This window comes from Diplotaxodon limnothrissa, linkage group LG13 (assembly GCF_057381915.1).
Source record: "Diplotaxodon limnothrissa isolate DT_005_m linkage group LG13, D_limnothrissa_male_GT1.1, whole genome shotgun sequence".
Lineage (NCBI taxonomy): Eukaryota > Metazoa > Chordata > Actinopteri > Cichliformes > Cichlidae > Diplotaxodon > Diplotaxodon limnothrissa.
The window spans coordinates 11,414,295-11,440,469 of record NC_140608.1 but is presented as its reverse complement, the minus strand read 5'-3'; the positions used below and the strand labels follow the sequence as shown (position 1 = coordinate 11,440,469).

The 26,175-nt window shown below is 38.0% G+C and overlaps 3 pseudogenes; 2 read left to right on the top strand and 1 right to left on the bottom strand.

Annotated features, from left to right (window-relative positions):
• The first annotated feature begins 15,312 nt into the window (after window positions 1–15,312).
• On the top strand, window positions 15,313–16,882 carry LOC146619895 (uncharacterized; annotated as a pseudogene).
• A 239-nt stretch (window positions 16,883–17,121) lies between these two features.
• On the bottom strand, window positions 17,122–19,054 carry LOC146619894 (polymeric immunoglobulin receptor-like; annotated as a pseudogene).
• Window positions 19,055–21,710: 2,656 nt separating this feature from the next.
• LOC146619893 (polymeric immunoglobulin receptor-like) lies at window positions 21,711–25,201 on the top strand (annotated as a pseudogene).
• The last annotated feature ends 974 nt before the right edge of the window (window positions 25,202–26,175 follow it).

Genomic DNA, 26,175 nt, shown 5'->3' with positions numbered 1-26,175 from the left:
CTGGGTAGAGACGATGGCCTCCTTCTGATTATGATCTCAAATGATCCGTCACAGTCGGAGAATACACGAGTGATGGCAGTGAAGATGATACAGTGTCTTTACTTCCTGCAAATCTTCAGTAAAAACAGACTGAACCAGAAGCTGCTTGTGTCCTTCTACCGTGCCACAATCGAGAGTGTCATTACTTACTGCAGAGGGTCATACACACATCACAGAAGATCATCAGATGCTCTCTGCCCTCTCTGGAGGAGATTGCCACTTCCAGATGCATAGGAAGAGCCAAGAGAGCCCTTGAACAGTTTTGACCTTGTAGTGTGAACTTTCTGTCATGTACAATATATATTTCATATATTGTATTTTTAATTGTTGAATTATTCAATTATTCTAAAACTATATAACATTCATGCTGGTCAAGATCTGCAGCTTCAGCAGTGATTTTCATTTCTCCATGATTTCTCTTCATTATTATGTAACTTAACAAATAATATTATTGCCTTTAGTACTGGCTTCAGAACTGCATCAGTCCCATATAGTTAAGCGTTCAAAGTCTTCTGGAAGTTGAATAATCTGGCACTCAAATAATAAAGCAATATTTACAATACTGAGTTAGCAACAGTTGGAGAAATAACATCCCTTCATATAGAGAATAAACACATTTTTCCACTTCCACAAACAACATGAAACAGATACATCAATCCACTCAGTCATAATTGTGTGGATGCATTAAGCATCCACACTATTGAGTTCCTGTTTCTCTTTATTCTTTATTATTATTATTATTATTATTATTCTTCAAGTTGCTCGTTTTTCGTCCTTTAACTACTTCCACAATTTTTGTGCTATTTTCACCGTTCAAATTTTAAACTATTCTGCTATTTCTGCTAATTTGCGCTATGATTTTTGCTATTTTTTGCTATTATACTTTTTAAAATATTAAGCTTTTTTCCTTTAATTTGTCCCATTGAAATGAATGGAAAACTTCCAAAATTCTGCTAAATTTTGCTTGTTTTTGAAACTTAACTACTTCCTCATACTTTTGCCTAGAAAAACCATTCAAACTTTAAAATGTTCACAAATTATTGGGCTATTCATGTATGATTCAGCTTTTTCAAATCTTTTACCGTTTTACTTTTATGCCTCTTAAAGTTTTCAGTTGCAAAATTGTGATTTTTCACAAAATACATGCGTTGTTATGGTTGCTATGCTCTTGGCTTCCAGTGTGTCACTGAAGGTTTTGCAATTTTCACTTCATGTCCGAACAACTTCTTGCTACTTGCTCAATTTTCACTCAACTTCCACAAATTATACATCAAAACGTAGGTATTTTTGCTGGCTTTCAGAAAATGTCACTATCATTGTTGTGGGATTTATAGAATTTTGGCAAATCTCCTCAGACCAACACAAGGTCACAAAACTCTCCATATAAAGTCAATGGAGAGCTTGTTCAAAATCATCGCTGCATTTCTGTAATGAGAGGCATATTCGAATCGTCATATCTCCTTAACGAAGCAAAGTTAAGACATGAGGCTTGTCCCGGTATATCTTCAGACACTCCTGACGCTCACAATTCAAGAATTTCTTTCTCACCTATTACCGTTCTGAAATGAGTTGGACTTGTTTGAGGGTAGGAAATTTGTCCTTCGCTCAGATTTCTTCAGATTTCAAACTGTGGAAATGAACCACTTTTTTCTCTCGTCATAACTTTTTGTTGGATTTCCACAGAGACCTGAAAATTTCTCTGACTGTTCACCAAAGCCTGCTGTCTCTTACGGTGAAAGAATGATATCGATACTCCAAATAGATTTAGAGTTAGAAAGCGTTGTTTGAGGGCAAGTCAAGGCAGTTTTTGCTTCGCTCTGCTCAGTTATGGTGCATTAGAAGTCTAATATCTTTAATAATTCATATTTTAATGATAAATTGTTAACACTGGAAGATTCCCCCATCTCTTCTGAACAAAACGGTGTAAGAATGACCGCTCTAGCCCCTACGGTTAGGAAATTATGGTCATTTGTTTGAGGGAAGTCCTCACTATGAGAAATAGGCTGCAATAATCCTGTGCCTCTCTGTCCTGCGTGTGTAAAAAGATGCACCTGTTTTGGCGGGAAAACGTAAACAGCCACTCTGATTGGTGGATTTAAATTCTGCAGCTCTCTCCCTCTGTGTCTGTCTGTGTGTGTGTGTGTGTGTGTGTGTGTGTGTGTGTGTGTGTGTGTTTAGTGGGAGAGAGAGGACCCTGCCCTTATTTGGCAGCATGTCATTGTAGGATTTAAATTGAATATAGTTAGACTGGTTGACTGGATTAGAGCCTGTGTTTGTGTGTCCCTCTGTGCATTTGTGTTTCAATATGCCTTCATATTTGTAATTTTGTAAGTTATTACTATTCTGCTAAATGATACTATTTCTGCTTTTCATAAGATTTGTGCCTAATATAGTATTTCTGCTAAATTATAGTATTTATTATTTTTATAGGATTTGTGCCAAACATAGTATTTCTGTTAAAGTATAGTATTTCTGCTTTTTATACTATTTGTGCCTAATATAGTATTTCTGCTTTTTATAGGATTTGTACCTAATATAGTATTTCTGCTTTTTATAGGATTTGTGCTTAATATAGTATTTCTGCTAAATTATAGTATTTCTGCTTTTTATAGTATTTGTGCTAAAACATAGTATTTCTACTAAATGTAGTATTTATGCTTAATCATAGTATTTCTATATATTTCTGCCAGGTCCCCAGGCAGCCAATCCTCTGTGAGGACTTAGACATTCAAATTTTCAAATCAGGGCCTGCACGGTTTCCCAGCCAATCATATATGTGTCCTGAGGCATTCAAATTTGCATATTGGGGCCTTCATGGCTTCTAAGCCAGCCAATCATATCTGAGGGCTGAGGAATTCAAATCCACAAATCAGGGCCTGCACGGCTTCCCAGCCAGCCAATCATATATGTGGTCTCAGGCATTCATATTTGCATATTGGGGAATTCGTGGCTTCTAAGTCAACAAGTCATCCATGTCATATATCTCTAATAATTCATATTTTAATGATAAATTGTTAACACTGGAAGATTCCCCCATCTCTTCTGAACAAAACGGTGTAAGAATGACCGCTCTAGCCCCTACGGTTAGGAAATTATGGTCATTTGTTTGAGGGGAGTCGTCACTATGAGAAATAGACTGCAATAATCCTGTGCCTCTCTGTGCTGCCTGTGTAAACAGATGCACCTGTTTTGGCGGGAAAACGTATTCAAATTCAATATATTTAGACTGGTTGACTGAATTGGATCTTGTGTGTGTGTCTCTCTGTGCATGTGTGTTTCCTTCTGTGTACATATTTCTGATTGTGTGGCTGTTATATATTTTTTTTGCTGATTTTTTTCATTTAACAAGTATATTTGAGGGACTCTCAGCATGTTCAGCATTTTTTCAGCTGTCCATTTTGCTTTTCCAATTTTTCTGTTTAACTTATTACTATTGTGCTAAATCAAACTATTTCTGCTATTTTATAAGATTTGTGCTTAATATACTATTTCTGCTTTTAATAGGATTTGTGCTTAATATAGTATTTCTGCTTTTTATAGGATTTGTGCTTAATATACTATTTCTGCTTTTTATAGGATTTGTGCTTAATATAGTATTTCTGCTAAATGTAGTATTTATGCTTAATCATACTATTTCTATATATTTCTGCCAGGCAGCCAATCCTCTGTGCGAACTCAGACACATATCACATATCAGGGCCTGCACGGCTTCCCAGCCAGCCAATCATGTCTGAGGTCTTCCGTTTCCTCTCTCGTCATATCTCAGCGACGGTTGTACAAAGCGCAATGAAAATCGCAGTCAAAGTACACCAAAGTCCGCTGATTCACCCAGCACAAGAAATATGCCTCTAGTCCACCTAGTTTTTGAGTTACACAACGTTTTGTAACTCCAAAAAACTGCGTTTTTCGCCTCTCACCGCGATCTAATTCTGACTCCTCATCACCCTGTTTTTCAAGACGGCTCCTCTCTTTCCCAGTGGTGCAGTTGGTAATGACACGGGTCTGCAAGCCAAAGATCGTGGGTTCGATTCCACCTTGGTCAACATGTTTTTTTCCCTACAAATTAATACACTGTCACAGACCAGTAATTCATATTCATCATTTATTACAATTCTGCAAACTGTTATGATTTTACCAGCTTTTCTAATATGGACCTCACATTCTTAACACTCCATGGCACAAATACTCTTCCCTTTAGGCTCTGTGTATGTGTGTGTGTATCAATATTTCTCCCATTTTAAAGTATTACTCCTCTATAATTGTATTTCTGTTAAATCAAAGTACTTTTACTACATCTTAGTACTTCTGCTCAATCATAGTATTTCTGCTAAATCATAGTATTTCTGCTACTTTTTGGTACTTGTGCTAAATACAGTATTTCTGCTAAATCATACTATTTCTACTATATTATATTTTTCTTTCTAAATATAGCATTTCTGCTATATAATTGTATTTATGCTATGTTATAATATTTGTGCTAAACCAGAGTATTTGTGCTGAAACATAGTATTTCTGCCAAATGATAGTATTTCTGTCAAATTATAGTATTTGTGCTAAAACATAGTATTAATTTAAAATTACAATATTCATAGTTCATCACAGTGTCTCTGGTAAATCACAATATTTCTGCTAAGTTCTGCTATGCTATTGTATTTCTGCCAAGTATTATGTTTCCTCTAAGATATTGCAGTTCTGCTAAGTTATTACATTTTAGCAAACTTCTTTTGCTTCTGCAAAGTTTTTACAATTTCTGCAACTTTTCAGCTTTTTCAGCTAGTTTTTGCAGACAGCTTCAGCTTAAAGCATCCACACTGCATTTTCGCAGGAAATGCAAATTTTTCTAGTTAGTGATTATCGTTCTTATTTCTCTTACATTAAACAGGCAATTACAGAACCCAACACAAAATGGCGCCTTAATCCATCCTTTCTCTACACACTTTATTTCAATAGTTTGATTCATGTAGACTCAGAAATCTTACTGGGGATGAATGACTCACCAGAAATCAGTGCCCGTAGCTTCCCAGTGCCCCCACCAGTTTTCCCAACAGCAAACACACCAACATTGCTGTCCATTGAGTTGTACTGTTCATGTGGTGAAAATGTGTAAAAGGAGCAACACTTCGCTGTGTGAGAAACCATGTGGAGTTCTTTAAATATAGCTTGTGTGTGTGTGTGTTTGAATTACAAAACCACAGAGCTGTATGTCACATTCTCATCACAGTTTGCAAATGACCTCTGGGAAGCAAAGAAAAAACATGAGAGAGGTGAAATGGAAATCAAAACAGAGTTTAAACTTCTTTTGTATTGAATTCTAAGCATATGTAGTAAGATAAATCATCTAAATCACAGACGTTATATTTTATGAAAGTACAAGTACAACATATTCTCTGAAATTTTTTAACTTGATTTTGCTCATCAGATGGCATTCTGGTTCCTATCAATAAATAGTAGTTCTGTCAGCATTAATCTGCAGCCACATGCACACGGTGATCCGCGCTAACTCACTAACGGAGATTTGCCACATTAATGCGGTTATGGCGTTAACGTCATTATAACGAGATTAACGCTGACAGCACTAATAAATAGATAAAAAATAATAAGCTTAATGCAAAATGAATTAGCATGTCATAACAGGGATGATGATAGCCTCTAGGAAAACACAGTGGAATATAAAACAATACAACAAACTAAATGAAATTCATTACAGTTTTGTTTCCTCTTTGTTTTTATTGTCCGTCTGTACATCTAATTCAGGGTCACAGGACATACATTGTTGTAAGTTTACTTTTGGAAACCAACAATTTCTTAAAATACACAACAGAGTAGACCCAGCTATCAGGGTGAACTGTAACAGGCTGGAGTTGGGACCGAAATGCACAACTCAGCAACAAGGGCTATAAAACTCAACAACAGCTTTACAACAAATTACAAAGAAAACAGATCAGGTACAAAATAATTTGAATCTATAACTCTTCTAGGGAAACACAAGGTGTTCAGAAGTGGAGCCGGGGACTGCTATAGTACAGGCTCAGTAAAGAAGTGGACAGTGCTAAACATCAGCACTCTGAGAAGATGCAGCAGCAGATCTCAGACAATGACTCGGCCTCTGTGTGGAAAAGTTTTAGGAATATCACCAACTACAAGCCTAAAACCTCCCACTCCACTGATGACTTGCTTTTGGCCAACACCCTCAACGACTTTTACTGCCGTGTTGATGAGCAATCAAGCAGCCTTCACACCTCCATCAGCCCCAACAATAGAGACACCCTGAACACTCATTACCCCCACTTCCCCCTCTCCCTCCACAAGAAAGCCATCACCATCGTCAAAGACTTCACCCATAACACCCCCCTTCTCACCCCACACCAAGGAGAATTTCACACCACCTTCTCCCACTACAACCCTTCATATTTATGAAGCAGATGTGAGGAAGCAGTTTAAAAGCCTGAATGCTCTGTAAGCTCCTGGCCCAGACGGTGTGTCTACTGCCACTCTCTGTGCAAATGAGCTGGCCCCAGTGTTTTCTGGCATTTTCAACTCCTCACTGAAGGCATGTCATGTACCTGGCTGCTTCAAGTCATCCACCATAGCCCTGTAGCATCTGGACTTCCCTGGAACCTACGCCAAGATTCTGTTTGTGGGCTTCTGCCTTCAACACCATCCTTTCAGACCATCTACAAGGCAAGCTTTCCCAGAGGACTGTGCCTGATCCCATCTGCCGGTGGATCACTGACTTCCTGAAAGACAGGAACCAGCATGTGAGGCTGGGGAAGAATGTCTTGGACTACCGGACCATCAGCACCGGCTCCCCTCAGGGCTGTGTTCTTTCTCCTCTGCTCTTCTCCTTGTACACCAACTGCTGCACCTCCACCCACCAGACTGTCAAGCTAATTAAGTTTGCAGATGACACCACCGTTATCGGACTCATCTCAGACGGGGATGAGTCTGCCTACAGGAGGGAGGTTGAATGTCGGGTGTCCTGGTGCAGCCACAACAACCTGGTGCTGAACGCCCAGAAGACAGTGGAGATTACTGTGGACTTCAGGAAGCACACAGCCCCACTTCCCCCCATCATCCTGACTGACACCCTCATCACCACTGTGGACTCATTCCGCTTCCTGGGCCACCATCACCCAGGAACTCAAGTGGGAGCCCACCATCACCAAGATGTACTTCCTGAGGCAGCTGAAGAAATTCAACCTGCCAACACGGACGATGATGCAATTCTACACTGCAATCATCAAGTCCATCCTCACCTTTTCCATGACCGTGTGGTATGCTGGAGCCACCGTCAGGGACAAACAGAGACTGCAGCGTTTTGTGCACTCTGCTGAGAAGGTGATGGTGGCTGCAGTCTCCCATCTCTGCAGTACAGGTCCTGCAGAGTACACCTCCAGGACACTGGGCATGCAGCTCGGATCACAGCTGACCCTTCTCACCCTGGACACAGTCTGTTTGACCTTCTCCCCTCAGGCAGGAGGCTCTGGTCCATTCGCACCAGAACTTCTTGCCATAAGAACAGTTTCTTTCCCTCTGCTGTTGGACTCATGAACAATAACCACATAACTGTTCCCACCACAAACACATGACCCTATACTGTGTTCTCTGCATCTGTTCCATTTTTGCACCGATCATCACCTGCACACATGTATATATTAATCTGCTTAGCACTTTTAATTCTTATTTTTATGTTTATTTAAGTGTTGTCTTACAGTATGTTTTGCACTAAGCACCACAGCAATTTCCTAATGTTGTAAACCTGCTCAACATTTGGCAATAAAACCCTTTCTGATTCTGAACAGGAAGGACACGGCCATGAAAGATGACACAATGAAGATCAGAGGGAAAATGAGACAGTAAATACAAACACAGGATAAGGAGGGGATGGGAAACAGGTGGGAACACAGCTGAGACTAATCACCAAAAACATGCAAAGCTAAACTAGATACAGAGTATAAATAGTGACGCAAAATGGGAACAGAAACTCAAACTTGACACAGAGACAGAAAGCTAAGCAAAAATAGAAACAAGATTAAGCCAAATATGGAAACACAGAGATTAAAGGAATATTGTAAACCAAACTGAAACCAGGAACAAAAGACCAAATATAGACACTCTAGAATATGAAACCAAAATACAAGGACAATCAAACCAATTAAAATAGAAAAAAAGTCCCCAAAAACTCAAAACCACGACAAAGGTTTTTACATGATGCATAAAGATTCCTTATAAGCCATAAAATAAACATAGTTGTATATGTAGTACAGTCCTTCAGACCTTGGTTTTTCATCCTGATTTCCGGTAAGTGTTTCATCTGTATAAAGAAAGAAATAATAAACAAACAGTGCGATTCAGTGACTCAGGAATGAGTGAGTTTTCTACAAAGGATTTGCAGAGAATGGCAACAATAACAAGTTCTAATTTTATAACAAAACATTAACTGTGCATGAGAAATATTCATGAACACATATTTTAAATTTACAGTTGTTCTTAATTGGTTGTAAGCGTACTATTAACAGTTAAATGCACTGGCAGCTGGAGGTCACTTTCATTAATGCTCACACTTGTTTCGTCTATTGATCCAGACAACTGTGCTACACATTTGCTGCCAGACTTGCACCACTTTATTTTTCCAGTTTGTGTACTGTAAAACTTGATGGTGATTTTTCTCCATTAAACCCCTTAATATTCTTCTTTTTTTTTTTTGCCTGTCCCGTTTAGTTCTTTTACCATCAGAATTATTGGCTAAAGGCAAAGAAAGATGCCCAACGGATTTACTTTACCAAATAGACCATCCCAGCCTTGCCGTATTGGTCTATTTGATTTACCTTTGTTTTTATTGTTTATTTTATTTTCACTTACTACACATGGGACAGACATGACTGGGGGAAAGTAAAGGGAGAAAGAACGAGGTAGGGAAAGAAAAACAGCGGGGAAGAGGAACAGTGATAAAGGGCAAAAAACAAAAAACCAACAAAACAAACAGACAAAACATACATATATCAATCACCTGGATGACCTGTTGAGAAACAAAAAGAGAAAACAAAAAAAGAGAGCAATATAATAAACAACATCATCATGATAATCTATGTGAATATAACAGTAAATACTAAATATTGAATATTATTATGCAGCCCTATAATAATAGTAATAACCCTGTAATATTCTTGTGATCCACATAGAAACTGGATGAACCTTAATGGAAAAAAGTAGAACTTTTTTGTGTTATTATTCATATATGATTCCTTTTTAACTCCCTCAACACTTGTTAAATGTTTTTACTATAACATGTATAAATGTTGTCTATGAAAGTTGATTATTTGAAATGTCAAGTCTTACCTCTGGTGACAGACAGACGAAGCCTGTCTTCCATGTCTGGTGTTCATGTACCTGAAACTCCACAAAACACCAGTAATGACTGACCTCACATGTCATGTTTTTAACTGTCACAGTGAAGTTTTTTTGGTTTTTAAATCTTCTGTCATATAACAAATCACTTTTGTGTTTGTCAGTGTAGTTGTCATAGACCCTGACATTTGTCCTAGATATCTACATTATAAGTCTTTATTCTGGTTTATTTGTGGTGTTGTTCAACCATGATTCTTTATATCATATTTTATATTTTATTTATATTATATAAATTTTTTGATTTCCTATAGGTTCGGTTGTCATTCTGGTACTTTGTATTTTGTACTGGTTACTTTAGAGATCTTGTTGCTGTTACTGTTCATACAGTTTGTTATATGTATTGGGTTCATTGTATTTTTGTTTATTATTCTAACCTCTCTACCTCCATATCTGAATTCAGACAAAACCTCTTTTTTCTAATGTAGTCTCTTTACATTAGTAAAACATTTACGAGACACTTCATTAGAAGAACAGTTACCTGTCCACAGAGTAATGGACAGGGAACTGGAATAATGCAAAGAAATAATGCAGAAAAATACAAAAGATATCCGAGCTGGGTTGCCCCTTTTTTAAATATGCTGTCTCCCATATAGTATGAGTAGTATCTACAATTTAAAAAAGGCAGTAATTAGTATAGTAATCGAATGTATTCTAATCTCTCTCTCTCTAAGAGTGGGTCCATATTACAGTATGTTCATGTGGCAAGTGAAAGGTTGCTGATTCAGTTCCATCTAAAAACACAAATCTTCATTGAGATTATGTCAGAAAAGAAATCCAACATGAATTTCTGTTAAATCAAACATGTGGTGCCAACTGCTGTGGTGACCTCTTGTGACAATAAAGTATCTTCTCTGTCTTCAGGTATTAAAATTTACTGATATTTGGAATTAATGTAGAATTTATAATCACTTGCAGTAGTTAGTGATGGTTTTAGTAGCATATGTGACATTAGCTGGTAACATGTACCATGCTCATGGAGAAATGTTAAATAAATGAACATTCCTTCATGTAGATATCATATTTGGGTCTCCCCTTGTGAGCAGCCATTCTTCAGCCCACCCCCCTCAGTAACTCAATCATACAGCAGATCCACTCAATCATAATTAGTAATGTCACTCAGTTCTCTCAAATTAAATGTCTAACTACATATCAAACCCACCACAAGATGGAGCCTTATTGCATCCTTCTTTCACACCAGCAGTAGGACTAGTAGCAGCCTATTACCAGTAACAGCCAATAGTTTCATTAAAGGGAGAGGGTGCATTCTTTCTAGAGATGGACAACTCTCTATAAATCCTACCGTTAGTCTTGCACCAAAACAGGTAAATCCATAATCATAATATAATCATAGAAAAAAACAAAAAAGAGAAAACAACAAAAACATTAATTAAAGAAAACAACTTAGAGCAAAAATAAAATAAGATCAAATAAAAATCTGGTTTGTGTAACTGTCTCAGCTCTACAACATTCTTACTCTGAACAAATGTAAAAAAAAAAAAAAAAGTAAAATAAAAAATCATCAACAATAATAGTCTATGTAAAATATACTGAAATATACTTATGATACACCTGGTGCCACATATATAACAATACTTCATGTCATCTGACCTTCCATTGATCTCAACTACATACACGTAATAAATGCACTACATTTCTGATTAGACAAAATTACCAACAATATCCATCATACAAGAACTTTATACAAGTACAAGTATATATATTTGGAGTCATAGAAACATTGGATGAAGACACATTTTCCATCTGTTATTGAAACTTTACTGAATGTAGTTATGCTGTGAACTCTTGGAACAAGAACAAATATAATAATACAAGTATTTTCATGGTTATGTTTACTTAAAAATTCTTCCTTCACATTACTGGATTTTATTGTTATCTTCATTATCATCTGTTGGTGTTAGCTTGTGGAACATTAGGTATTTAAACAGCTCATTTGACTGACCTTGAATACACTGAAGAGAAAAAAACAATAAGATGAGCAGCTATACCTGTGAGTAAATAGACTTACACCACATAAACCAGCATCGAGTCTGGATCTATTTTTAATTCATGCAATAGAAAATGCAACACTTCATATGTGCCTTGGTACTAGTTCTTCATAGGTATGGTCTTATTATTAGTTACTTCAATGACATAATTAGCTGTAATTTACTGGGTGCAAAGTCAATGTGGACTGAATTACTTAAAACATAACAGCAAGAAGTTACTATTTGGATTAAATTAAGAAAATATACAATATGGACAAAAGTACAAGGCCAGATAAATATTAAGCCTATAGGAACTGCTCAGATATATATGAAGAAAAATTACCCTCTTGCCCCTGTGGGCGGTATATCTTTCAAGCTCGGGTCATCTACCAGAGAAATGGGAGCGTAGGGTCCTGCGCAATATCTTAACTGTTCCTAGGACTGCGCTCTTCCAGACAGAGATCTCTGATGTTGTTCCTGGGATCTGCTAGAGCCACTTTCCTGGGAATCACTGCACCTGGTGATCCGATTACCACTGGGACCACTGTTACCTTCACCCTCCACATCTTTTTGAGCTCTTCTCTGAGCCCTTGGTACTTCTCATGCTTCTTGTGTTCATTCTTCCTGGTGTTGCTGTCATTCAGTATTGCTACTGAATGACCCATTTTGACCTCGGGACTTCTATGTTATACTCGGCACAGATGGTAAATCGCCTGTATTTGTATAGCCCTTTGCTTAGTCCCTGAGGACCCCAAAGCGCGTTTAGTCATCCACCCATTCACACACACATTCACACACTGGTGATGGCAAGCTACATTTTAGCCAGCCGCCCTGGGGCGCACTGACAGAGGCGAGGCTGCCGGACACTGGCACCACCTGTCATGGTCCTGGGCCATGTTGGCCCAGTGTTCTTAGTTTTCTTGTATGTTTGTATTTTGTTCCTTATTTAGGCCATGTTTTCTGAGTTGCCCTGTTGTGTTGTTCCCTAAGTGTTTTCCCTTCATGGCTTTTACCCCCTGTGTGCCCCTCTGTGTATCTGTGAGCCCTCGTCTCTCCTTATGTTTTATTCCATGTTTCCCCAGCCCGTTATGTCTGTGTTTTCCCCGTGCTCTCTCTCCTCCTGTCTGAACCTCTGTGCACTTCCTGTTTACTTTGTGACTCTCACGCCTGTACATGTCATGTTCAGTTCACCCCGCCCTGTCTCGTTATGATTATCAGTGTCACCTGTGTTCCCCGTGTGTTCCCACTTTCCTCGTTAACCCTCTGTGTATTTCTGTCTGCGTCTCCCTCTGTTCGGCGTGACGTCGTCCCTCATGCTGTGTGTGGATCTCCCTGTGTCTCGCTGTAAGTTCTTAGTTTGTGGCTTCCCAGTTTAGTTTAGTTTGTATGTTTGTTCTACCGGCAAATAAAGCTGTGTTTTGAGTTCATTCCCTCGAGTCTGTGAGTCCTGCATTTTGGGTCCAACTCCCGCCTGCCGCACAGCGATTCATGACACCACCAGGCCCTCTGACCACCACCAGTAGGCAACGGGTGAAGTATCTTGCCCAAGGGCACAACGACCGAGACTGTCGAGACTGAGATGTTGCTATGCTGGCCACTTAGTTATGGCGTTCCATGTATGCCCTGTCTGCTAGCATCTTGCACCCTGCTGTTATGTGCTGAATTGTCTGAGGGCCATCTTTACACCGCTCGCATCTGGGGTCTTGCCTGTTGTGAAAGACCTCACCCTTTATGAATCTCTTGCTCAGAGCTTGCTCCTATTCTGCCATGATTAGTGCCTCTGTGCTGTCTTTCAGTCCAGCTTTGGCTAGCCACTGGTAGGACTTCTGGATGTCACCCACTTTCTTGATCTGCCAGTGGTACGTACCGTGCCGGGGCCTGTCCTTCCATGAAGCTGCCTCCTCTTTCTTGGGTTTCTGCTGCCTGAGGTATTCACTGAGCATGCAGTCAGTTGGAGCCATTTTCCTTATGTATTCATGGATGTTTGTTGTCTTATGCTGGACTGTGGTACTGACACTCACCATTCCCTGGCCTCCTTCCTTCCACTTAGCATACAGCCTCAGGGTGCTGGAATTGGGGTGACCAATGCATGGTCAGGAGCTTCCTGGTCTTAATGTCAGTGGCTTCCATCTCCTCTATTGGCCAGCTTATTATCCCAGCAGGGTACCTGATCAGGGGCAGAGCGTAGGTGTTAATAGCCTGTTCGGCTGACTCTTCGGGACTTGCCTGACCCTCTGCAGTTACTTGGTGGTTGCAGCTTTCCTAGCTGCCTCTTCATGGTTCCCATTTGCCTGCGGTATCCCCAGGCACTTGTAACTGTCCTCTATGTCTGCAATGTTGCCTTCTGGTAGTTCGATCCCCTTAGTTCTGAATACTTTGCCCTCTCTTTGTTATCATCCAGCTACACTTCTCCAGTCCGAATGACATTCTGATGTCATTGCTATACATCTGGGTGGTGGGGATCAGTGAATCGATGTCTTGTTCACTCTTGGCATACAGCTTGATGTCATCCATGTAGAGGAGGTGACTAACAACTGCTCCACTCTGTAGTCGGTATCCATAGCCAGTGATGATCTCACTGGGGGGGTTCAGGCCTATGCAGAACAGAAGTGGGGACAGAGCATCTCCTTGGTAGATCCCACACTTGATGGTGAATTGAGTTCCTGATGAAGGCTCTTAGAGTCCTATTGTTCTTGTATATTTCTAGGCATTCCAGGATCCAGATGTGGGGCATCGAGTCATAGGCCTTCTTGTAGTCAATCCAGGCAGTGCACAGGCATCTATCTATTGATCTATCTATCGATCGATAGATACAAACCACAAACAATATATTCATAAACATAATGATACATAATATATCTAACAGACAAATAGAAATGTTGATGCTGATGATTACAATCCCTTTTTATTACAAAACTAAGAATCACATCAATGATCTTGAAAAAGAACAAGCAAACTGGCCAATGCTTCTTTGAATAAATCTGCAGCTATGCAGAATAAAATTTGTTACAAAGCAGTTAAAAGGAGAAGAAAAAAGCTACTACATCACAACCTGACACATTGCAGCATTTATCTGACAATACTTCAGTAATATAGGTACAGATAAAAAAGTAAAAACTGCAAAAAGATTTTAATGTTTGCACATTTCAACGCTTGTTAGCTAATATGCTCTAATGCTCCGAAACGTCTGTATAATTTCCTTCATCCTGTTTGAGAACAGAAACAAATGGGACAATTAGGGAAAAAGCTAAGAAAAATGTGACGAAATTAAAAAAGAAATCATGAAACACTAGGACAACAAGCAAAATAATTGAACAAATTAAGAGATAAAGGGAAGTGACATCTAGTGTGTGGTTGGCTTCAGGTCTTTTAATATTTACCCATTTAATGCGCTGTTTCTTAACAACAGAACTATACGTGAGATCCACGTCACATTCAGCAAATAAACTCTAGGGGGAAACAGAAATAGAAAGTGAGCACTTTACACTTCTGTTGAGCTTTAAGGAAAAAAGTATTCCTATATATAAATCTGCAATCGTAGTGTGTTACAATATTGAAGCACTCTAGTACTACTGCAAGGTGTCAGTGTTGTTGAAAAATATCAATATTTAAATTCATTATAAGAGTTAAAGGTTTAAATTATCAGAAGGAAAATGTAGCTTTATGAATTATGTCTTCTTCTGGTAGCTGTTGCTGTGTTTTACAAGTTATAAAATACACACAAGAACAGTTTACTATATGAGGTAACATATTAGTAATCAATCTCTAATAGACTAAACCTATCTCCAAAAGTTGCTTCTATTCATCTGCACCTAGCGTTTTCAGTGGGAGAAACATTTCGTCACTCATCTTTGACTTCTTCAGTCTAAACTGACTGCAATGTCGAAACAACAATATTGCAGAAGTAGAAGCAGAGCAACTACAGACGAAAGTTTGGGCCTCTCTCAGGAATGCAAAGCCCCCAGCAGACAACATCACCATGGAGGAGAGGAAGGCACTCACATTACTTAGTAATGACAACAACATTATCATCCTTCCGGCAGACAAGGGTAGGTGCACAGTTTTGCGAAACCAGAAAGACTATCATGTGTCATTGCTCAGTGACGAAAATACTTATGAGCCCCTGAAACGAGACCCAGGAAGTGGTTACAGGAAGAGGTTGATAGACTGTCTGAAGCAGTTAGAACAAGACAAGGCTATCGACATGACCTCATACCACAGGCTGTACCCAGGGGAGTCTACACCAAGTCTGTATGGTTTACCAAAGATACATAAACAGGGTGCACCTTTAAGACCAATTGTCTGTATGATCAACTCTGTCACCTATAACATTTCTAAGTTTGTGGCTTTGAATCTCACCCCGCTGGTAGGCAGCTCTGAACACCACATCCAGAACACCTTGGCTTTTGTTGAGAAGGTGAGAGATGTCACTATGATGGCAGATGAAACCATGGTCTCGTACGATGTTACATCTCTTTTCACTTGCATCCCAGTCAGCGTTGGAGGTAGTTCGTTAGAGATTACAGGATGACCCCAACCTCAGCATCGACCGAGTGTGTTTGCTTTTGGAACTGTGTCTTCATTCCACCTACTTCACATACAAGGGTCAGTTCTGCAGTCCGAAACATGGGTGTGCCATGGGCTCCCCAGTTTCACCCATCGTGGCCAATTTGTACATGGACGAAGTGGAAAAGAGGGCTTTGTTATCCTACACCACCAAGTCATTGGTTCAGGTATGTGGATGACACCTGGGTGAAAATTAAATCTCAGTACGTACCACATTTCACGGATCACATTAACTCGGTGGACTGACACATCAAATTCACCAGAGAGGATATGAAAAGTGGCAGGTTAGCCTTCTTAGACTGTGAGATTTCCATCAGTAATGGGAGACATTTACGTGAAAAGGGAAAGACCATTTCTGAATCGAGGAGGGGGCCTAAGAGTACATCTTTCGCCATCTTACAATGCTGTGATTGCAGCCATTCCCCAACTCTATGTGAATGGTGCTCATGGCCATTGATCAGCAGTCTTTGATCGGTGGTTGTTGATCAATGGTCATGAGTATTTGTATTAGTGGTCAAGGAACTGAACTCCCAGCCCATTGTTCCTTCTAGTTTCGGTCATTATGCAAATGTACTGTTTATAAGGTTGGGGAAACCTGCAGTCAGCTGAGACTGAAGAGGTCACTTGGATGAGTGACAAAACGTTTTTCCCACTGAAAATGCTACGTCCACATGAACAGAATCGACTTTTGGAGATTTACTTACCTGGATGATTGAGCATGCATCAAGAAGTCTACACCTACTGTATATTTTCAGATGGCCAATATGTTCACTGAAAATTGTAAACATTTCTTGATAGCACTGCAGTTGGTTACCTTGGTTGAAATTTTTTTCTTAGGTTTAATTTCAGAGTATATCACTTCTTTGTCCACCTGTATGAAATGAGCATAATACAATGCATTTAGACACACTGAGTGCCCTGTAGCAAGCGCAGGGTGCCAAAATTAATAAAATACCAATATTTAAGTGAACAAGAAGGGACAGAGGTTTGAATCTCCAGAAGCAAAATACAGCTTTGTGAGTTGTAACCCCCCCCCCCCCCCCCCACCCACACACACACACACACACACACACACACACACACACACACACAAGAACAGTTTACCCTATGAGGATTTTCATTATCAAATAGTCTGGATCTGTAGCAAGCACTCAGATGAAATCTTTGCTGAAAATTGGAAACTTGATTTCTTGATGGCACTTACCCTGGGTGAACTATTTTCTTTGAGTCCAATTTCAGAGTATCTTACATCCTCTCCAGTCTTCATTGAAGAACATAACACAATTAAAACATCTGCCATAAATATGTTTTTAGTATCATGTACCGTGCACACAGAGAAATAAATCAGCATAACTTACCATTGCTGTCGCTGATAATTCTACTTTGCGCTTCTCTAGCAAAACAAAATTGCCGTTACTGACTCACTGTAACAATGCTCAATAACCTAACTATTAATTCAGTTCTTAATATTCATTAGAAAATTTAGTGTGGATTGAAATCAAGCTCCATTAAGACTTACTGTGACTCAGTATAAACCAGATCAACACCATAATTAAAATCAAGACCAACACACTCAGAGGGATGATGAGGATCTTTGTGTCATATGAAGCTCTGCAACATACAGGTTGAGAACATAATTTAGTTTACTTTAACAAGTAATAATAGTGTCCATAAAAATTTGTATGCATAATCCCTTAAAATATTTTACGTCTAAATACTGCAAATAAATATAAAAAAATATCTGACCTGTGTTCTTTATTTTCTTGTACTGTAGAATTGTTCCATTTTGATAATTGTTTCACTTATGGCAACAGTATGAGTAGTAGATATAGAAGTAGAACATAGTAGAACATTATAACAAGAGTACTGTAACAGTTACAAACCTAAAGTACAAATATTTATAAAAGTATTGAATTCATTTACATGTAAAATCTTTGATAACTTGCAATACTCACTCTTAATCGGTTTCTCAGTAACATTTTAATATACTGGTATCTGAATGTCCCCTTCAGAACACCAATACCAGCCACTGTCCTCTGACCTTAGTCCAGTCATGGTCACTGTGGAAACATCTGGGTCTCTCATATGAGTGGTCACTGTTGTTCCATCTATGGATCCAGATGATCCTGTCACACAGTTCCTGCCCAGCCTGCACCACTTCATTTCTCCAGAGTTACTCGGGTGACATCTAATAGTTATGTTTTCTCCAATATATCCTGTAATCTTCTGATGATCCACGTAGAGACTGGGGGTATCTTCAAGTAAAATTCAGTTTAAAGAAAGCAAAAAACCCAAAATGCCAATACTTTTTTCAGTGCTGAATAAAAAGAATATAGGTGATTAAGATTTCATGTTGATTCTCATTAGCTTTGAATGACAAGTGCATACTCAGTCTTAAAAAATGTTATTTTTTCTTTTCTTTTTTTTTTTTTTTCCAAAAAACGACATTGTAAAGAATTTGAAATTTTAATAGAGATGTGCACTTACCACTGGTAACTGATAGTTGAAAATACTGTCCGCAGTCCGGTCCATTATTAATCTCCACCACACACCAGTAATCAGTATTTTGATTTGTCAGATTTTTTATAGTCACAGTAAAAATTTGTTCTTTTTTGTCATCAGAGATTGAATATTTTCCTGAAGGGTCTGGTTTGTTTGTTTTTACTGCATAGCTGCAGGAGCTCCATATGTGTCCTTCACACAAGTACTTCACATGGTCTATATATTGTGACTCATAGAGACATGGGATGGAGATAGATTTTCCAGCTTCCACTGATACTTTACTGACTGTAGTTATGCTGTGAACTCCTGCAACAGGAACAAAGTATTTTATTGGTTACGTTTAATTAAAACATTCTTCCTTCATTTGTCTCTTGTACATGTAGACGCTTAGAGTGTTGTTAAGTACAAAACAGAATAAACTAAAAATTATTAAAAGCCATTATTTTTATCATCTACTGACACTAACCTTTGAAAAACATGAAGTATTTTAATGATTCCTGTGACCGACCTTTGAGCACACTGAAAAGAAGAAGAACGATGAGATGAGCAGCCATGCCTGTGAGAGAGTAGAATGAAAACACCTGAACCACAGTCAAGTCTGGTTCTATTTTTGAATTTAAGCAACATGCAAATGCAACACTTAAAACCTGCCTTCCTGATAGTTCGTCATACAATAAGGTGTTTTTTTTCTGCTGTCTTTTGCTGTAAACTAAGTATGAAAATTACCATCCACAACATTGCTACAAGTAAACAATAATATGCATTCTCATAATATATAATAGCACTGACAGTGCAGGAAGCGAAAACAGTAAAAAAAAAATCTATTAAACAGGATGAGTTCTCACAAATCCTGAAAATAGGGTTCAGGCTTATCCTTTGGTGTCGATGCTTTTGATAATTCTTTATTTCTTTTAAACCAGAAATCACGTGATCTTAAAGAAAGGAAATGGTAACAAAGAAATTGTGCAATAAACTTTCCTGCTTTGCAAGAATAAAGCTTTGTTGTTGTAAAAGAGATGAAAAGAGTCACTAGGACAGGAAACAAAATATTGCAGCAGTAAGTCCAATAACTTAGGGACAGATAAAAAGGCTTAGTATTGAAATATTTCATTGATGATTAAATGCACTCAGATGACCTTTTTTTTCACCCTGATGGAGAACAGAAATAAATATGACAATTAGGAAGGAAAAGCAACAAAAAAGGTAATAAATTTGAATGGAAAGCTGAATATTTGCCCCTTTCATATCTTTTATGATTGAAGCATAACTGTACATGCTGTCCGCATCATTTTGATTAAATCACCTTCATGTTTTTAACCCTAATATCTGTACTTCTACTTAAGCACAGAATGTCTGTACTTTTTCCACCTCTGCTCAGAGCTAAGTTGCTAAATGTGATGATGAGGATGTGGTATAGCTCTGTGGTTATTATAGTTCAGCAAACCACACAGAGGGTACATGCTTCATCAACACTGTTTCTCACACACTGAAGTGTTTGTTCTTTGTACATATTTTCACCGCATGTGCTGGATGGCAATGTTGGTTTTTCCACTGGTCAGATCACGACTTTATATTGAAATATTCTAAAGGGTAGCAGCACATTTAACTCCAAATCTTGAATCAGTCTCAGGTGGACCCCTTGTGAAAAATCAATATAAAAATATTAGTAACCAATTATCTGTGAGTCCTGGTATTCTGTCTGTTTCAGCCTAGAAAAGAAAAATACAAAGTAAACATCATGTAAAAAAAGTATTAAAGAAAGATGTTTGTGGGCCAGAAGGGGTGGGAGCACTGGGAAAGTATGTGTATCTCTCATGAGAGATAGAGACACTCAAATGAGTCAGGATGAAGTCATTAGGAGCCCACATGGCAATCCAGGAAGTTCTTTAGAGCCAGATCTGCAGAGTTTTTATTCTGTGTTCATATTGTTTATACTGTGATTTCTTTTTAGTTACTTGAAGGAAGTTCTTGTTTTTTTGTTTTTCTCTGTTTTTACAAATTATGAAATTTTGAAAAATGAATTCTGGGTCTGTAAATCTTTAAATTTTAGCATATCTTTAGATTAAACCTAAAAGTTCTTGTTGGACAAGGTGGTGTTGACATTTTGTTGGGCCAGTCATTCAATGCAATCTTCAAAGTTTACAAAAATATAATTAACACCAGTTCATCAAAATAAGTAGCTTTTAATTGAAATGTTAATACAAATTTAAGTAAATACTGAAAGGGCATGCTTTCTCCAGGTGCAAGGCAGCCTTAAAAGATGCAAATGAGGGAAAATCCTTTACAGCTTTAACAGAAGTAAACATTTTTTTTATTAGTTTTTTTTAAGCCAAAAACACAGCAAAACAGTCATTAACAGCCTCTCAGTGTGTTCAAAATGTCCAGAAATATAACATAACCAAGAAAGAGAACGTAACTTTCATGACATCGATTTTAAATAAAGATTTTGTGTATTTAGTTGTTTGGTATTTTTTTTGACATTTTAACACAGTGTTACCTGTTTAAGGTAAATAATTATTGTACCGGTAAATTTATTACAATAATTTCGAGGCCATTTTCATGGACATTTTGATCTGTCACAGTAAAAAAAAACCCACAGGGCTGCACTCTGTTTATTGCACCGAATTATTTCCTTGTGAGCATGGTACTAAAAGAATAATAAATTACAATGTGAAATATTATACTCAATAAGTAAATATGTCTGGGATTAAATGCTGAGTGCTGCATTCTGTGTTGCAAGTGAGATCAGGCTGACACTGTTTAATCTTTCTGTAAATTATATTTTCTCAGTCAGGAAGAGGTGATAACATCACATAAATAAAATAATCTCATTATCCCCAATAAGCTGTAAGCATCAGCATCAAAGGATTATCCTAACCTCTATTTTCAGATTTTGTGACAACTCATAGCGCATTTTAAACATTTTTGTTTTTATATTACTCCCAATTCCTGCACTTTCAGTGTTATTCTGTGTTATTATATTATGAAAATGCATATTCTTATTAGTAAATGAGTTCATAAAGATTTTGAATATTGTGGATGATAATTTTTATATCTTGTCTACAGCAGAAAAAAAATACAGCTTATAGTAGAGGAACTAGGAGGAAGGCAGTTTGAAGTGTTGCATTTGCACGTTTCAAAAATACGAATTCAAAAATAGATCCAGACTTGACTGTGGTTCATGTGTTTTAATTCTACTCACTCACAGGCATGGCTGCTCATCTCATCGTTCTTCTCCTCTTCAGTGTGCTCAAAGGTTGGTCACAGCAATCATTTAAATACCTCATGTTTCAATGACTAATCTCAGCAGATTATTACATTAAAGACATTTTGTGTTATTCACTTTTGTACTTAACAATACTCTAAGTGTCCAAATGTACAAGAGACAAGTGAAAGAAGAATGTTTTAATTAAACATAAACATGAAGATTATTAATTTGTTTATATTTATTTATTTGTTCTTGTTGCAGGAGTTCACAGCATAACTACAGTCAGTAAAGTATCAGTGGAAGCTGGAAAATCTATCTCCATCCCATGTCTCTATGAGTCACAATATATAGACCATGTGAAGTACTTGTGTGAAGGACATACAGTGGGGCAAAAAAGTATTTAGTCAGCCACCGATTGTGCAAGTTCCCCCACTTAAAATGATGACAGAGGTCAGTAATTTGCACCAGAGGTACACTTCAACTGTGAGAGACAGAATGTGAAAAAAAAATCCATGAATTCACATGGTAGGATTTGTAAAGAATTTATTCGTAAATTAGGGTGGAAAATAACTATTTGGTCACCTCAAACAAGGAAAATCTCTGGCTCTCACAGACCTGTAACGTCTTCTGTAAGAAGCTTTTCTGTCCCCCACTCGTTACCTGTATGAATGGCACCTGTTTGAACTCATCATCTGTATAAAAGACACCTGTCCACAGCCTCAAACAGTCAGACTCCAAACTCCGCCATGGCCAAGACCAAAGAGCTTTCGAAGGACACCAGGAAAAGTATTGTAGACCTGCACCAGACTGGGAAGAGTGAATCTACAATAGGCAAGCAGCTTGGTGTGAAAAAATCAACTGTGGGAGCAATCATCAGAAAATGGAAGACATACAAGACCACTGATAATCTCCCTCGATCTGGGGCTCCACGCAAGATCTCATCCCGTGGGGTCAAAATGATCATGAGAACGGTGAGCAAAGATCCCAGAACCACACGGGGGGACCTGGTGAATGACCTGCAGAGAGCTGGGACCAAAGTAACAAAGGTCACCATCAGTAACACACTACAACGGCAGGGAATCAAATCCCGCAGTGCCAGACGTGTTCCGCTGCTGAAGCCAGTGCATGTCCAGGCCCGTCTGAAGTTTGCCAGAGAGCACATGGATGATACAGCAGAGGGTTGGGAGAATGTCATGTGGTCAGATGAAACCAAAGTAGAACTTTTTGGTATAAACTCAACTCGTCGTGTTTGGAGGAAGAAGAATACTGAGTTGCATCCCAAGAACACCATACCTACTGTGAAGCATGGGGGTGGAAACATCATGCTATGGGGCTGTTTCTCTGCCAAGGGGACAGGACGACTGATCCGTGTTAAGGACAGAATGAATGGGGCCATGTATCGTGAGATTTTGAGCCAAAACCTCCTTCCATCAGTGAGAACTTTGAAGATGAAACGAGGCTGGGTCTTCCAACATGACAATGATCCAAAACACACCGCCCGGGCAACAAAGGAGTGGCTCCGTAAGAAGCATTTGAAAGTCCTGGAGTGGCCTAGCCAGTCTCCAGACCTCAACCCCATAGAAAATCTGTGGCGGGAGTTGAAAGTCCGTGTTGCTCGGTGACAGCCCCAAAACATCACTGCTCTCGAGAAGATCTGCATGGAGGAATGGGCCAAAATACCAGCTACTGTGTGCAAACCTGGTAAAGACCTATAGTAAACGTTTGACCTCTGTTATTGCCAACAAAGGTTATGTTACAAAGTATTGAGTTGTATTTTTGTTATTGACCAAATACTTATTTTCCACCCTAATTTACGAATAAATTCTTTACAAATCCTACCATGTGGATTCATGGATTTTTTTTTCACATTCTGTCTCTCACAGTTGAAGTGTACCTCTGGTGCAAATTACTGACCTCTGTCATCATTTTAGGTGGGGGAACTTGCACAATCGGTGGCTGACTAAATACTTTTTTGCCCCACTGTACATGGAGATCCTGCAGCTATGCAGTAAAAACAAACACAGCAGACCCTTCAGGAAAATATTTAATCTCTGATGACAAAATACAGAAAATTTTCACCGTTACTATAAACGAACTGACAGATAAAAACACTGACTACTGGTGTGTGGTGGAGATTGATAATGGAAAGGATTATGGACAGTATTTTCGATTGTTAGTTATCAGTGGTAAGTGCCTATTTTCATGCACATTTCAAATAGTTTATCATTTCCTTCAGAAAAATGTAAGTTTTTCAGAAAGACTGAATGTGCTCTTATTTTTAATTAATTCATTAGATATTTGTTTTATCGGCAAGGTACCCCCAGTGTCTACGTCGATCATCAGAGGATTACAGGATATACTGGAGAAAGCATAACCATCAGATGTCACCACAGTAACTCTGGAGCAATGAAGTGGTGCAGACTAGACAGGAACTGTGTGACAGGATCATTTGGATCCATAGATGGAACAACAGTGACCGCTTATATGAGAGATCCAAATGTTTTCACAGTGACAATGAGTGGACTACAGTCAGAGGACAGTGGCTGGTATTTGTGTGCTGGAGGGGACATTCAGATACCAGTATATTTAACTGTTACTGAGAAGCCAATTACTAGTACTACTACCTCAGGTTAAAAAAAAAATTCAGCAATTCTACATATTCTAAGTGTTAGGACTGTAAGAGGTATTAGCATAATAATCATTACAGTACTGTACTGATGATGTTCTTTCTGGAAATGTAGCCACTACCCCTACAACTGCTACTGGCAGTAGTACTATTCATACTGTTACTGGAAGTGGAACATTTACTACAATGGAACAATGGAACATTTCTACAGTAGAAGAAAATAAAGAACACAGGTCAGATAATTTTTTCTTCATTTCTTTATATTTCCATGCAGTATTTAGTGGTAAAATGTTTTGTGTAAGAAAGATTCTACAAACATTTTTACAGATGCTATTATTACTTATTCATTTAAATTCTGTTTATAAACTGCATGTTGTAGATCTTCATTTGACCCAAAGATCCTCATCATCCCTCTGAGTGTGTTGAGCTTGATTGTAATTGTGATGCTGTTCATCTGGTTTATAATTAGACACAGTAAGTCTACTAGAAATTTGATTAAAATCCATTTCAAATTTATTTGCAAATCTTTAGAAATAGTTCAACATTTAAGTTATTGTGCATTGCTACAAAGAATCAGTAACAGTCATTTTGTTTTATTAGAGCAGAACAAAGCAGAATCATCCGCCACAGCAATGGTAAGTTGTACTGATTTATTTCTATGTGGGCATCGTACATGATACTAAAAGAATAGAGAAAGTAAAACGGTTTCATAATTACAGTTTGACAGATGTTCAAACTGTGTTTTGTACTTCAATGCAGGCTGGAGATGAAGTAACATACTCTGAAGTCAGACCCAAGAAAAAACGTTCACCCAAGGTAACCAACTACAGCAGCATCAAGCAATTCAAATCTAAGAATTTTCAGTGAACATACCGGTCATCTGAGAGTACATTGGATATGTAATCTACTGTAGATTCATTTCTGATATGTCTGAGAAAAATCAATCCTCATAGGGTAAACTGTTCTTGTATTTTTTATAACTTGCAAAATACAACAACAGCTATCAGAAGAAATTAGATCATGAATCACAAAGCTGTATTTTGCTTCTGAAGATTCAAACCTCTACCCCTTCTCTTTCATTTAAATATTGTTATTTTGTCAATAACACTGATACCTGACACACCAGATTTGTAAATGCAGAAGAAATATCACCTGAGGTTGTCCTAACATACTACAACTACACATTTACACTTTAGAATACAAGTAGAGTTTAATCTATTTTTTGTTAAAGCACAGCAGAACTGTAAATAGTCCAATTTCTATATTTCTTCTCTTCCAGAGTTCATTTGGTGAAAGTGATGTGGAAATCATTTACAGTTCAGTTGTTGTACAGAAGTGTACTGAAAGGGTAAATATTAAATGACCTGAAACCAAACACACACATTTTACTTGTTGTCCTGATATGACATGTTTCACTTTGAATTTGGTCATATTTTGCTTTTTCTCTCTAATTATCATTTGCTTCTGTTCTCCAACAGGGTGACAAAAAAGCCGCGGAAGTTACATACAGCACATTAGCTGAAATGTTTTAATGTTAAAACTTTAATGTTAAAGAGTTGTATCTCTTTTTTCTGTATCTTTTATTACTAGAGTATTTGTATTTGCTGCTCTGTTATCTTCCTTCATTTACTTGTTATGTAGTAACTTTTAACCTTAACCCTTTTAACTGTTTTGTAAACAAGATAATTTCTTTTTTTTCAAGACCATTCTTCATTCTTGTAATAAAGAAGTATTACAGACTGTTAGATTGTACACTCTTAGATAGTTGTAGATATTCCACAATCAGCTGTAAGTAGTATTATTGTAATGTGGAAGCATTTTAGGAACTAAAGCGTTTCAGC